The sequence below is a fragment of the Odocoileus virginianus genome, chromosome 27 (assembly GCF_023699985.2).
Source record: "Odocoileus virginianus isolate 20LAN1187 ecotype Illinois chromosome 27, Ovbor_1.2, whole genome shotgun sequence".
NCBI classification, from domain to species: Eukaryota; Metazoa; Chordata; class Mammalia; order Artiodactyla; family Cervidae; genus Odocoileus; species Odocoileus virginianus.
Genome location: NC_069700.1, coordinates 12,643,405 through 12,658,944, shown reverse-complemented (window position 1 = coordinate 12,658,944; position 15,540 = coordinate 12,643,405). Strand labels below are relative to the sequence as shown.

The following is a 15,540-nucleotide window of genomic DNA, read 5'->3' as shown; positions in this document are numbered from 1 at the left end:
ATAAATACACCATATTAATATGTTAATAATAAGGGAATGCATGGGGGAGTAGGGGCATATATATGAACTCTTACCATATGTTTAACCTTTAAGTCTAAAACTGTCCACCAAAAAAGCATATTAAGAAAAAACATTCACTATTTTAAAGTTTAAAGTTCTCCAATCTACCCCGCAAAAATAAGAGTTAGATAGACAGGGAATAAAAGTACAATAAATGTCAGAGTGCTATCGATAGTTTTTTCATCTTCATGAATTCAATAGAAACCATCAAATGCTGCAGAGTTAAGAATTTTGCATTCAGAAATGTAGCTTTGAATCTTCACTCTGCATATACTAGTAGTGTGAATGGCAATGACAACCTCTAGAGCTTCAGTTTCTTCATCTAATGGGGATAATATTCAGTTTATGGATTTGTTCTCAAAATTAAAGATGATATACACAAAGTTGTTACTAGGACAAGATAGAGCAAATTGTGAAGCAAACTGTTGAAGCTTAAGAGACGGTACAAATATTTAAATTCTTTAAGTATCTGGACTAATAATTACTTTCAATAATTCTGAATTTAGTAGTTCTGAAAGAAGGTTAGAATTATAAAAACTGAAAAGCTATCTTGTTAAATACATAGTGCCTAGATACTACTTTGAGATTTTTACCATTTCCCTCAAACAGATTGAGGTTTTCTGTTTGTTTTTCCTCAAAGTATGGTTTTTTTATATGTAGAAAAGTAAGGTTTTCAGCCCACATTCTGTTTTATCTACTTAGCCAGCACATATGTATTAATAAGAGACAAAAACCTATCAGAAGGAAACGAAGAAATTCTAACATGGAAAAATGGAGTCTATTTGCCATAGATAATTTGCCACAGGGTGAAAAGACGATTTCAAACAGTTTATTCAAGTCAAATAAGAAAGGTGTGCTTAGACTTCCACTAAATTATTCATTAAGAGATTGCGCTATAACCTTCCCAAGTCAGCTGAATTACACACCAGAAGTTAAGGGGATATTTAAAAGCTCTTAAGAATATGGAGAGTTTATTTCAATTCAATCAAATGACTAAATAGTAAAAATCAATGACATAAAAGAAAAAGTGCCTCCACAGATCATTTCTGGGAGTTGTAGGGCTCTGGAAGACCTAACTAGTCAAATATCTGTGAGACTCACTAGACAGTAACAGATTTTAACAAGGCATATACAACACTGTGAAACTGAAGAAAATCAAGGAATGGTAAAATTCTTAAAAAAAAAAAAAAAAGGAGGAATTCCTAGTCAAATTGGATATACGAAATGTGCAAATGCTAACTAAATTCCAAACTCATTTTATATCACAGTAAGATATTTGGTGAATCACAGTGAGTATCAGGGCTATTTGATGAAAATGGCTTATCATTTCCAAAAGTTTTATAGTGTGAGACATGTTTTAAGTTTCTGAAGCTGCCTTTGGAAGTAAATCTGAGGATATAATTGAATTATTATGAACAAGCTCTATGAAGTTAGTTCAGTTGTAAGATTAAACTGAAAGGAAATGTACTAGCCATGAAATCTGACAAATATAAGTTAAACTGAAATTTATAGTTATGTAAAACATTTGTACCCATCTGGCATCATGGACGTGTAATTTCTCATATGAAACGGACACACCTGAAACTGAGCACTAGCGTTAGTGACAGAACTCTAGAAACAAACGGGACACACAGTCTGAAGCCCTGGTTCTCAAGTACAATTTCTAGCCTCCTCTACAGTGTCAGAAATAGATTAAGATGTAGCTTAACTGCTTATGTATCACTCCCTTGCTCTCATCCATACATTTGGCTATATTTAACCGCCATTTACAATTTTATTATTCACATACCCTACACACAGACTGGTCATTATGCAGCCCACTAGTGAAATCATCTGAACACCTCTACACTAATAAAAACATCTCAAAACCCATGGTACACAGATCCAGGATCTTCAAAAAAAAAAAAAAAAAACAGTGCAGGAGGAGAACTTCATGATGATTCAACACTAAACAACCAAAGGGCTAATATGACATCACCCTCTAAAGCAACGGATGACTAATAAAAGCACAGAGACACCAAACGCTAGCCTCAAATGTTTTTTCTCTTGAATTTGAAATTAAAAAGTCAAATATTTAACTTATCTTTTAAAATATGTGTATTTTTAGAGTTGCAGGCAAAAGTTATATAAGGGTCAAATAACATATCTGGGACTGCTTTAAAATTCCTAAGTGGAAACAAATAATGAAAGAAAGATAAATTTTAATTACTGAACCTGCTGATAGGTGTAGAGGGTTCACTCAACTATACCCTCTACTTGTGTGGATATTTGCACTTTTACAATAAACAAACATAACTCCTAATATGGAAAAAACTACAAATGCATATACAAAATTAGTGTATGGTAAAGGTACCATTTCAAATTAAAGGAGAAAAGATAAATGACTCAGTTAATAGTGTCAGGAGAACTGGTTAGTCATATGGGGAGAGGGTTGGATCCACATGTCACACATAAATCAAAATGAATTCGAGGCAGCTCAAAGATTTAAATGTAGGAAAATGAAACCATTAAAGTCACAGCAGAAGCAATGAGAGAATTATGATGATCATCTAGGTATAAAAGAAAACACTGATAAAGTCAACTGTATAAAAAAACAATTACTTTCTTCATGGCAAAAGCAACCATAAACGACAAGTACAATAAAGAGGGGACAATCTGGAAATCATTTCACAAAGGAACACTTTCCCAAACAGCGATGGCCTACCAATTAGTAAGCATCACCCAATGGAAAAAGGATAAAGGGATATGGACAGGTCACAAGAGATAAAAATAGTTCTTCTGAGAAATGCAAATTAAAAGACATTGAAATACCATGCTTCATTCATCACATTAGCAAAAACAGCAACTTGGCAGCAACCAAAATTATAAATGCATACACTGTTTGACCCAATAATTACACTTCCAGATATTTATTCAACATATATATGTGCAAAATAACACACAAACACAAGGATGTGTGTATCCCTGCAGTGCTGTTGGTAACAGTAAGAGACAACAGAAGCAGTGTGAATGTCTAGAACAAACAGTCCAGTTTAAAAAAAAAAAAGATCCTATACCTATACAGTAGAATACAATACTAGTTCAAAAAATAAGGAAATTTGCAAATGAAATGGTAAAAACAATCACTAAGTCATACTGTTAAATAAAAAGGGTGCAAAACCATGTGTATTATATGCCAGCTTTTAGGTAAAAGGAAGCAAAAAAATGTTTACACATGTGAGTGTGATCATGTATGCACATTTATTGTTATAATTCCAAGTCCTTCTTTATAAAGAGAAAGAAATTTTAAAACCAGATTTCTTCAGGAAGATTTAGTAACTAAAGTGGATGGAGACATTACTGTACACCCTTTCATTCCTTTTGAATTTTGTGCCATGTGAATAAATTATCCACTCAAAAACTTTTTTTTTCTTTTTAAATATTCTCCATCTGATTCAAAAGCATGATGGCAATAGTAAACACCAGAGTCTTGGTTACATACACTATTAATGTAAAACTGAAAGACGTAACTGGGGAAACAGTGGAAACAGTGGCTGACTTTATTTTTCTGGGCTCCAAAATCACTGCAGATGGTGATTGCAGCCATGAAATTAAAAGACACTTACTCTTTGGAAGGAAAGTTATGACCAACCTAGACAGCATATTAAAAAGCAGAGACATTACTTTGCCAACAAAGGTCTGTCTAGTCAAGGCTATGATTTTTCCAGTGGTCATGTATGGATGTGAGAGTTGGACTATAAAGAAAGCTGAGCGCCAAAGAATTGATGCTTTTGAAATGTGGTGTTGAAGAAGACTCTTGAGAGTCCCTTGGATTGCAAGGAGATCCAACCAGTCTATCCTAAAGGAGATCAGTCCTGAATAGTCACTGGAAGGACTGATGCTGAAGCTGAAACTCCAGTACTTTGGCCACCTGATGCGAAGAACTGACTCACTGGAAAAGACCCTGATGCTGGGAAAGATTGAGGGCGGGAGGAGAAGGGGACAACAGAGGATGAGATGGTTGGATGGCATCACTGACTCAATGGACATAGGTTTGGGTGGACTCTGGGAGTTGGTGATGGCCAGGGAGGCCTGGCGTGCTGCGGTTCATGGGATTGCAAAGAGTTGGACATGACTGAGCTACTGAACTGAAGTGAACTGAAAGACATAACAAATGCTTTGGTCCTGAGTCACAAAAAGTCCTCCCTACTCAAAATATGCTGATAAAAAAGTTAAGACGCCAGACAATGATACTATCACTTAAAAATAATCTCTAATTTGTCCTCAATCAGACTATTAGAATTCCTCCTACATCCACAGAAGTAGCAGGCACAACTAACTGCTCATTATAATTACTGGTCTATCATCAAGGCACAATGTCTGGTTTGCCTGCCATCTTTCTCTGCACTAAAGAAGTAAGATGATGAAATGGTCACAACTAGAAGAAAATTATTCTGGGGTGGGTAGATGGGCACTTACACACTTTCTCAGGCTAGGAAAGAGGCAGCAAAAGCAAAAGATGATTTAGTTAAAAGAAAGTAACCTACAGCAGAGAACTGAGAGAAAATTCCAGAGAGGCATGAAAGATGAGCCCAGAAGTCACTGTTGATAAAGAGGTGGTCATCCTAGCACACAAAATTAACACTGTATCTGTATATATAAATTTGAGAATATATTAACAACCTGCATGAAAATATGGAATGTGGAAAACTTATTTCTTTAGGTATAGTTATTGCACATATGAATTTTTAAATATGCACTAAAGTTAACTGCTACCATGTATTTTTTCATGCACCACTGTAAAGGAAATTCCAGAAAGCAAAAAGACAAACAGAAGATAAGTTAAAAGGCAAAGAAGTTCGGCCCACAACATCTATCAGAAGACTGGCAGAAAAAGACAAAGGAAATAAAGTATGGAAATAAAGAAAAAAATTGAAAATTTCCTGGAGATAAGACTTTGGAACCTTCTGACTGATAATAGAGTGCTAAGTATGGTAACGGAAAGATCATCCACACCTGGAAATACCCTTTTGCTATTTCAGACTGAGGCTTTCTGAAGATAAAGTCCTAAATGTTTTCTAAAAAGGAAAGATAAGAAAAGATAAGATACCTACAGAGAGAAAGCCAGATTGTCATCAGACTTCTGATCTATTAGACTGAACTCTAAAAGGAAAGAATGCCTCAAAGATCCGAGGGAAAATCATTTTCGGTCTAGAAAACTATGTCCATTCCAACGAGTATGAATCATGTTTGGTCAAGGAGGAGCAGGCAGTACTATCGCAGACCTCTTCAGACACAATGACTCAGGACAGATTCTAAGTTAAAGTTGAATTCTGGTGCCATTTCTCCCTACCTTTTATATTTTGTTAATTTTTGGTTTTGTCACCTGGATAAGATTTACTCATGGAAGGGAGAAAGGGGGAAAGGAGGGGGAGAGAGAGAGGGAAGGCAAATCCTAACCTGATACTGGTTATTGGTCCTTTAATGAGTTTGGGCAGGAAGGGTGAGTCAAGAAGACACCAGACAAAAGCACAACCGTAAGTAATTTCAAAGTCAAATCTATTAAAAAATAATAAAACTGTTCCAAGAGCCCAGCGGGAGAGACCAGAAGAGTGACAGCATGCACATTTACTACCCCCCACAACACAACCACAGAGGGCTGTAAGGAACCCCAACAATGTGCATACTCCCACCCCCCAACAAGGCCTCTAAGTGTGCTATTGCCCCATACAGGCAATGCAAACTTTTATTTCACAATAGAGTCAACGCCATGAAAAGGAGCAAATCATAAATGTCTAATAATTTTCTTAAGATTTATTTTACTGTACAAACTTGTCCTAAATCCAAGTCTATAAAAATCATTCTTGTAAAAGTTTCTGCCTCATTGTATGAACACCTTTTTGAATCCTCAGCAAGTTAGCTGCAATCACAAACCACAAACACCTGTAGTTCGAGAGCATTAAAAACAAAGCATATCATGCAAATCTTTTAAAATAACTTAATCAAGTGTTATTTACTTTTTATAACACATTACCCTTTTGCTAAGAGTAAATAAAGATGCTAAATCATGTTCTCTCCTGATCTGGTTTCCCAAGGTAGCACCAGCACCAACTGTTTGACTAAATCCATTGTAAAGTACTTGACTGCAGGCAACTTCATACATACTCTCGTTTACTCCATGCTTACAAACTAAATAAATAATTGGCTTCCTCTCTACTGGTATCAGTCATAGTTCTAACAGATGGTGCCATTAAATGAGGAAGGTACGGTACTGAATACAACTAATGACTAACCATATGCCAGCAACAAAATAGTGTTCTTGTCAAGGATATAACAATGAATTTTACTTACTTTTTGGTTTTGGCTAGAGTAAAACATAGTACAGTTCAGTTATAAAAACTGATACCAATTTGAGACCAGGAATCTAAAAAGTACTAAAAAGATCTTCAATTTCTTAAATTTTTAAATTTCCTCAAATATCAAGTATATGGGCTTCCAGTGTGGTGCAGAAGTAAAGAATCCACCTGCCAATGCATGAGACGCAAGAGACACTGATTCGATCCCTGGGTCGGGAAGATCCCTGGAGTAGAAAATAGCAACCCACTCCAGTATTCTTGCCTGGAAAACTCCACAGATAGACGAGCCTGGTAGGCTACAGTCCTGTGGGGTTGCAAAGAGTCAGACATGACAGAGCATACACACACACAGGGAAAACAAACGCACACAAAGTGCCAATTTCACTGTCACAATCACACAATGAGAATTATTTTTATTAGTGCAAGAATCTTCTCAACTTTGGCCACAGGCTTTATACATTACCAAAAGCAGAAATATCTTTTTTTTTTTAAGAAATATCTTTTATATGATGAGCACTAAACTGCTTTCCTCGGTAAACTTCCATCTGTCCACATGGTGATATCTCAGAATCTACTACTCATATATTATTTTAGGAACTACAGAACATACTCAGACTTAAAGTAACATGAGCTATCTAAGTACACCACTGTTTAACATTCTTAATAATGCAACAGGTTTAACAAAAGAATACACGCTGGCATTGAACATGTTCAACTCTATTCTTACACTGCCTTCAAGAAAAAGGTACAGCCACCACCCCCCAGTCATAACAACTCTACTTTTATAGTATTATTCAATTGTGCTTCAGGATCAGATGATTTTATTTGGAAAATGGACCCTGAATCTTCCTGAGATACTAAAATTATGCCTCCACGTGCTATCTGATACAAAAACTTACTTTAACCCTTGGATCGTTTACAAGAATGCATGATTAGCTAGTTTAAAAAATGCATTAAAAAATATGTAACTATTTTATTTAGAAACATATATGGCCACTTCAACATAGTGACTGTGGGCATTTCAACAAAATGTACGTTAAGTCAGAACAGGGGAAACACAAAACTTGGGTGTTAGACAGGCTACTCAGTCTATACTTCCCTTTTTCTGTTAATTTGGTGGCCAGAAGAAACTGAGATAACCTAAGAAGTACTTTCGGTTCAGTTTTTGCTCTCTACCCACGGAAAGAAAGCTTTATCTATTACCTTCAGAAGGAAGGTATAAACACACAACCCATGTATGTGATCAAGTATAAAGAATATCGTCTATGAAGTCAAAACCCCAGCATAATCCTTGCTCACTAACCAGCAGTGACCTTAAATAAACTACCTAAAACCCTTATAAGCCTCAAAAATCTCCATTTTAAAAATGAGATTAACACGAAATACTTCACAGGATTTGTCAAGGAAAAAAAAGATGAAATAATATATGTAAAGCACCTGGCATGAAATGAAAAAGTTAGTTGTTCAGTCGTATCCAACTCTTGGTGACTCCATGGACTGTAGCCCACCAGGCTCCTCTGTACATGGAATTCTCCAGGCAAGAGTACTGGAGTAGGTAGTCATTCCCTTCTCCAGGGAAAGCACCTGACATACAGTAAGGCAAAAAGAAGTTAAAGAAATAAAAACCTCACTTCATAAAGACTCAAACCAACAACCAGAATAGCCTTCAAAACCACGGTGGGAGCCACAAGGTTTTGCCAATTTCTCCCTTAATTGAGATCGATTCAATGAAAAGTTGCAAAGTTAGCTCTTTGCTCTCCCATTTCTTACCCAGCATTCCTGCAGCATGTTTGGATCATCTCCTTCAGCCTGATAAATTCTCCAACGTACACAAAGCTGATCTCAAATCAATAAACAACAAACACAGAAACATATACTGAAGACAAGAACTTAGGAATACTGGGCATTAAAAGCTTCTCTTTTGATTCTTCATTTTCATCCCATATTTATTTACAAATGATTCTTTGGTGCTCAGGTAAACTTCTCAACTTCTCTATCACCTTGAAATTCTACACATTGAACTGCTCTGCAAACACAAACCTACAGAGGCAATCAGGTCAATCTTATCTGCATTCTCTCTTCTCTGTGTTCTACTGATAGAATTTATGAAGAAAAACTCTGGAGACAACAAAAATCTTCAAGAAAAATGCATCTCGCCAAGATTAAGAAGTGGATAATAATGGATAAAAACAGGTTCCCATGATGCAGAAAGGTTTTCTTTTTGACTTTTGAAGTAATGAATATGTTTTGTTCTGTTTAATCTTAGCCTATTAAATGTTACATGAATATGTGGCCTCAAACACTATACTAAAACCTCCCACCTGAAACAACCAAAAAAAGACATGCAAAATATATAAAACAACAGTTTAAGATACTGAACATCACACTGTGACAGACAATGAGCCTTGCAAGATGGGATACAAAGCAGGTGGGCTCTCAACTGCCCCAGCTTACTGCCTTCACAGTTTCTAGTCTGAGATGTATTTGACAAAGACAGTCTAGAGGAATCTAAATTGAGAAGAGTTAAGGGTCTGGAGAAACCAAGGTTTCCTATGGTTTGCAGGACAGAGTACCGGAAACAAGAGAACTACAAAGAGAACTCCAGAGATCTGTAGAAGAAACTCTTCAAATATTCAGCTGAGCATTAATCAGTGCAAACATGTGAGGAAACAAGCCAAAGTCAGAAAAAGAATGACCTCGAAAGAATGGAGGTGACAGTGCCCAAAGCTCACTCGGGGTTGGAATAGTGCCTGTTCTCTCCAGCCAGATGGAAAAACCTTATGATTCACGGGACACGATGTAGAGTACACAGAAAGGTCTTGCCTCAGTGGCAGCCCCTGATCAAGCATGGCTCTGGTCATGCTCCAAAGCACCAAACTGCTTCCAAGTAACTTAGCCGGATCCCAGAACAAAGCTTAAGAATATTTACAGGAATACAAAAATACCACATCCAACAAGGTAAAGTCTGCAATGTCTAGCATCTAATCAAAAATTACCAGCCATGCAAAAATGAAGGAAAATAAAATCCCATAATGAGGAGAAAAATCATTACATCAAAACTGACCCAGAATTAACAGACATTAGAACTAGCCAATAAAAACATTTAAAAGTTATTATAACTATACTACATATGTTCAAGAAATTAAGCACAGACCTGAGAGACTAAAAAAAACAAAAACTGAATCTCTAGAGATTAAACTATCTCAGCTGCTCTGGGTTCTTCAACTGGCAGAGTGAACCCAAACCTTCATTTTTAAAAGACGAGTCATTAATCAGTGTCCTTTTTTGACTGACACAGTTTTCCAGTGACCTTTATCACTATGAATAAAAATACTCAGTGGAATGCCCCAAAACCCTTTGGGTTCCAGATTTTGTCTCCTTGACTCCATAAAATAACAGTAACCCAAATTCCCCTTAGTAATCAACATCAATCACTCCAGTGCATAAGTTAGCCTCATTTTTCACCACATGTTGGTTCAATGGCACAACGTCTCTAAAATAGCCAAATGGTATCTTCATCTTCCAATTCAGCAGAGCCACCGTCATTACCCCTAGTGGAAACATTCTCCCTTGGAGACTAAGATCTCCAAAACCACAGAGCTTAGTATTCCCAAGACGGGAAGCAAAAGTTCTACAAGTGGATTATTAGGTAAAACAGTGAGAAACGCCACTCTCACTTCAATCCTTAATTCCCAGAGCCATGAATTCTAACTGTGGAAGAGAGAGAATTGTATAATTCAGTCCAGACTGCATCCTACAATACAGAAATCCATCCTTTCGTGGTACTGAAGGATGCTACTGTAATGGAGTGTTCAGTAAGCCACTCCACCTTTCAGTCAGGCTAGCCACTTTCAGGTAACAGGGTACGTGGCAAGACCAGTTAATTCCAAGGACAGGAGCCTATTTCACACCTTTGCTGCTGTGAAATGAATGCCCTGACCAGAAGCAATACAATATAGACTGCCATGTTGTTGTTGTCTAGCCGCTAAGTCATGCTCAACTCTCTGCAACCCAATGGACTGTAGGCCACCAGGCTCCTTTGTCCATGGGACTTCCCAGGCAAGAATACTGGAGTGGGTTGCCATTTCCCTTCTCCGGAGGATCTTTCCAACCCAGGGATCAAACCTGCATCTCCTGCATTGGCAGGCAGATTCTTTACGGGTAAGCCACCAGGGAACCCACAGGATGCCAGACAGTGGGTGAAATATTCTGTGAACCCAGTTGGTGGTGCTGGCAGAAGCATTAGAGGTGAGAATGCAAATTCATATGCAGAGTATGTGACTATTCCAGTGAAGGTTTAAACCTCTGTTCTCTCCATGATAGAAGAGGTCCAATATAATCAACTACTGGCAGGCAGATGACTGGCTCCCTTGGACAACAGGGTCCTGTCAGTGACTCAATGTTGGACCTGCTGCTGGCAAATTAGGCACTCAGCAATAGCATAAGTCTGGTCAGTCTTGTTAAGACAAAGTCCACACTGTTGAACCATGAGCACCCCTCCAGCCCCGCCAACAGTCACTTTTTCATAGGCCAACTGAACAAGACCTAGGGAAGCTGGAGAAAGAAGCTAACTGACTGGCTGATTCATGTCAATGTACGACAAAAACCACTACAATATTGTAAAGAAATTAGCCTCCAACTAATAAAAATAAATGAAAAATAAATAAATAAATAAAAATTTATTAAGATCAGAAAAAAAAAAAAAAGAAGCTAACTGACATCCACAGAATACATCGTTTCGTCTAACTCATTTGCTGTAATGCCCTTTGGTGGGCGTTCACAAGGGAAACAATCTTCACAGCCTGAATATTCAGAGTGGTCCATCCATACACCTCTTCCCTAGACTTCTTGTCACCAATCTTCAGACTATGTTCCTTCTACACAAAACATCTGCAACTGCCTGTTAATCAATCTAGGTCTTTCTCTCTGGTCATCTCCCACTCCAAGAATTGCAGGCAACAAAATACACTGCTCAAAGTTTGCCAGCTGTAGGGATTCTCCTTCACCACTGTCATGCATGGTTAGTCTTGAGTGGGGCTTTAGTGCTATAGCGTCTGCTTTTGAGTGATAACCAACATATCATGCAGACTCATCTGTAAACCAGGCTCAGGTTGTTTTCTTCTTTGCTTAACTGATCATAAGGAACTCCAAAGAGGCCAGAGACACAAACTAAGAAAGAAGAAGCAATGCAACAAAAGCTGGCATTGAAGGCGTTGGACCCCCCACTCACACACCCAACTTACACGTTCCACACCTGCCCACATTTCATCTCACATATCATTCCCATCTGACAGCAGACTGCTGCTGTTCACTCCCAATCTCTGGCCAAATGGGTTAGACAATACCCAGTGCTCAGGAAGCTCAGGTCACATGGTCACCTGGTATCTCATGATTGCATATTCAGTCTCCAGTAAGGCCCAATATAGGCCAGCAGCTATTTGTCAAAAGAATCATTATCTGCATAAGAGGCCATAGATTTGCCTCTAAATCCTTGACGTCTGCACTGTGATTCTTACTGGTGTTTGCCAGAGGCAAATAGTCACAAGAAAAGGGAAAAAGTAGGAGGGGGAGAAAATCACAGAATACAACTTTTGCTCCCAAAAGGGAACAAGTGAATGTTGCTCCCTAAATCTATCCCCTTGAGATTTCATCAGTACGCCAGGACTACAGTCCCAAGCAAGAAAGGAGACCCAGAGAAAAGATGATTACTGAGTTTTTTCTTGCCTTGAAAAACTGGATGTGACCCTTTTCTTCAGATCAGAGAAGAAAACAATGAATGCGACAAAAAGGAAATAGAGGTGAGGATGAGGAAGAATAAAGTCTCTCTGCTCTAAATCCAGCCCAGGTGATTGATACCTCAGGTAATGAGAGAACAAGCAGGTGAGGCTGCCGAATCCATCACTAATCTCTGAAGTTTTGGAGAAATAAGGAAACATGGGAAGACAAAAAGGTAGGTAAATATTCCAATTTTCAAAGATCAAGTACACTGGGCAACTTGTCCATTTGCCATTAATCCTCAAAGGACTGTAAAGAAACCATTTTAAAGATCGTTTCAAACCACTTCAGAAAGTAATCACTAACCAGTCAGGGGAAGCCTGAAATCTTGAGGACCAAAATTACATATTTATTTGCTTATCTGCGATCAACCTAACCTCACTGTTCCCTTTCTAAGGGTTATCAGACCATCCAGCACAAGCTCTATCACATAAAGGAGTCTACTCACTTAGAAGTTAGAGTGACTTCCAATAAGCTAACTTTCCCATTATAACTGAAAAACAGAAGAAAAGATACTAAAATTCAGTGGTCACTAGACGTTAAGAGCTAGAAAGGGCTCTGGGTTTTTTCAAAGGCCTTCCCTTAGATGTTGATTGACTACAATGGGAAGCAGAACGGGATATGACAGGAGTTCAGATCTGCGCTCCTACGCTCAGCAGATACTTATCTTTAGCAGATTACTTCATCTCTTTAAGACTTACCTTTTGCATCTACAAAATAGAATAACAATGCTCTCTAGTTCCCAGATCTCTTTCGAGGATTACAGGCAAGTGCATGGAAAGCTCTCTGCTCCAGGGCTCTTACCCAGCAAGCCCTCGATGCTATAGTGGCTACTATGCTTGTCAGCCACCCTGGTCCTCGGTAGAACTGTGAAAAAAGGAGGTCTTCCTACCTCCTTTCTCAATCACACCTAACCATCTGATAGCCCAATAATTATTCTGTATAACCAACAAACAAGTAAGGATAGTAGCAAAAGAAAAGGTGCTGGGCTAAACAAGTAAGACCTGGAATCCAAGCGGTCACTTATGAGTTCAATAACCTGGCACAAGTTCCCTATTCTCTATGGGCCTCAGTTTTCCTATTAATACAATACATGTGTGAGTTAAGTGCTGGCAAGGGTTTCTTCCTCCACTACAATTCTATAATTCTATAATCACAAAGCAAACTTTTAAGTTCTGTGTTATTAGTGTACCTGTGCTTGATCCTCCCAGATTTTTACTCTATATATCATCACCTTCATCACCATCACACACCAGCTCACTACCAGGGATGCTCTGAGTACTCCCATTCCTCCAAGGACAAATTTAAATAAATTCTCGGGGCTTCTCTTTTCCTTCCACTTATTAAACTCAAAACTTTAATCACTACTTACCCTTCTCCCAGAAAAAGTTTGCTCAAGCTTAATAAAAGTTTGCTATACTCAAACATTAATTTATCTAAAAGGAAAACTAAGAATTATTAGACAGACCCCGTATCCCCAAGTGGTCAAGGGCGTGGGATTAACCTACATTAACTCAAAATTAAACAAGTTACTACCATTTGCATTTAATTACATCTCTCCTCTTTCTCAGAGGTCCTGAGACTTCTATAATCGTGTGCAAAGCATTCATCAGTAACACTGAATGTCTCAGCAATCTGACCTCAGTGTGGGCCACACGGAGAACAGGTCAGGAAGAAACTAGAAATTTAGAAATGCCATTCAAGGGAAATTACCAGTTCCCTCAGGGGATCCAGGGTCAACCTGACTAAGAACATGACTGTTTATCACTCAGTACACACAACACAGAATTTGGGAACAAAAAAACATGCCAGGTTTCATAGAGGCATTTGCCTGGCTTTATGTAACACACGTCCTAAACTAATACTGTATATAAAGTGAATTTTACAAATCTAATACTTTAAATACACTAAGGAGTGCACATTAGCCAGAAATAACTTATAAATAATGCTACAAAATATTTTATGTTTATATATCTATAATTCAAGGCTTTTTTGGACATCATTAGATTTGTTCAAGGCAGTCAAAACTTTACAAGTATCTTGAGTATTACTCAATTACCATCTTATTAAAAACTTACTTTAGAAGGCATAGAGACTATTCATAATAAAAGGAGAAATTTAATTGAAATTGTGCTACTTAAGGACTGATGTTTGTTCAGCCAGTACCTCGAACCTGATATCATCCTGAGGTCCTACAGAGAATAACGACCTCAGTGGAATTGATAGAATCAAACTGTTCAAATACAGCCGCCCAGTCAAAGGCCTAACACCCTTACCAATATATTTACAGTAGGTTTAACAGATGGAGAAAGTAAAGTAAGAGGTGTGATTTTCCTCTGCCTTCGCAAATCTCAGGCAATCACTGTTTCAAAAGTAATCAACCTCTGTAAATAACCAAGAACTTTATCTGAAAAGATTTATATAAGCTCACTGCCTCCAGTGAAGGTTTCCCTAGTAGCTCAGATGGTAAAGAGTCTGCCTACAATGTGGGAAACCCACATCGGGTTCAATTCCTGGGTTGGAAAGATCCCCTGGAGAAGGAATGGCAACCCACTCCAGTATTCCTGCCTGAAAAATCCTATGGATGGAGGAGCCTGGTGGGCTACAGCCCACGGGGTCACAAAGAGTCAGACACGACTGGGCGACTATCACTCACTCACTCACTGCCTCCAGTAGATCACCACACACAGATACACTCACACAGTATTTAATAAAAAAGAATCCGCTTCTAAAAACAATAACAAAAAAGATGAGATGACTGGGAAGTTATCAGTTAACACCAGAAATAAAGCCTACAATGAAACAAGAGCCAACATGAAGTAAACAAAATTAGTGCAATTTCTTTCAAAATTATAAAATACACCATTCTCCTGAAAGATCCATATAGAGAGGATTTAACACGGCACAGCTTCTAGGATTTGAAACATGCCATCCACCATCTCCTGTGTGAAAAGGCAAACCTGTCAGACATGTGTCTGACACTGTGACATGATACCACAGCTAATTTCCAGAAAAAATTATCAGTAAACTAAATGTGCTTAGATTAGCTTTTCATCATGACAGTCAGTTAGAGCTGCACATGCTACATAAATAAGGAGTTAAAATTTTGCTCACTATACCATAAGCTATCAAGCAGGCCAATTTTATGCAAATCTTCATCAACTGTAAATGGAGTTGGGTTAATAATCATAGGTCTAGATTCAATATGCAAATTAAAATTTGAATATCTGAGACAGAGTTATCCTGAGAACGTTGCCTGTCACAGAACTTTTCTGTTTGGTACACACTATAATGTTTCATATCCACAGCATTTGAACTCCTAACAATATACAAAACTAGATAAGCTGAATCACTATGCAAATTTTACCAA

At 37.9% G+C, this 15,540-nt stretch overlaps 1 protein-coding gene across 7 annotated transcripts in view; it reads right to left on the bottom strand.

Moving 5' to 3' along the window:
• Window positions 1-15,540, bottom strand: part of CDKAL1 (CDK5 regulatory subunit associated protein 1 like 1) — a 603,129-nt gene that overhangs the window by 512,427 nt on the left and 75,162 nt on the right. The window lies entirely within an intron of this gene.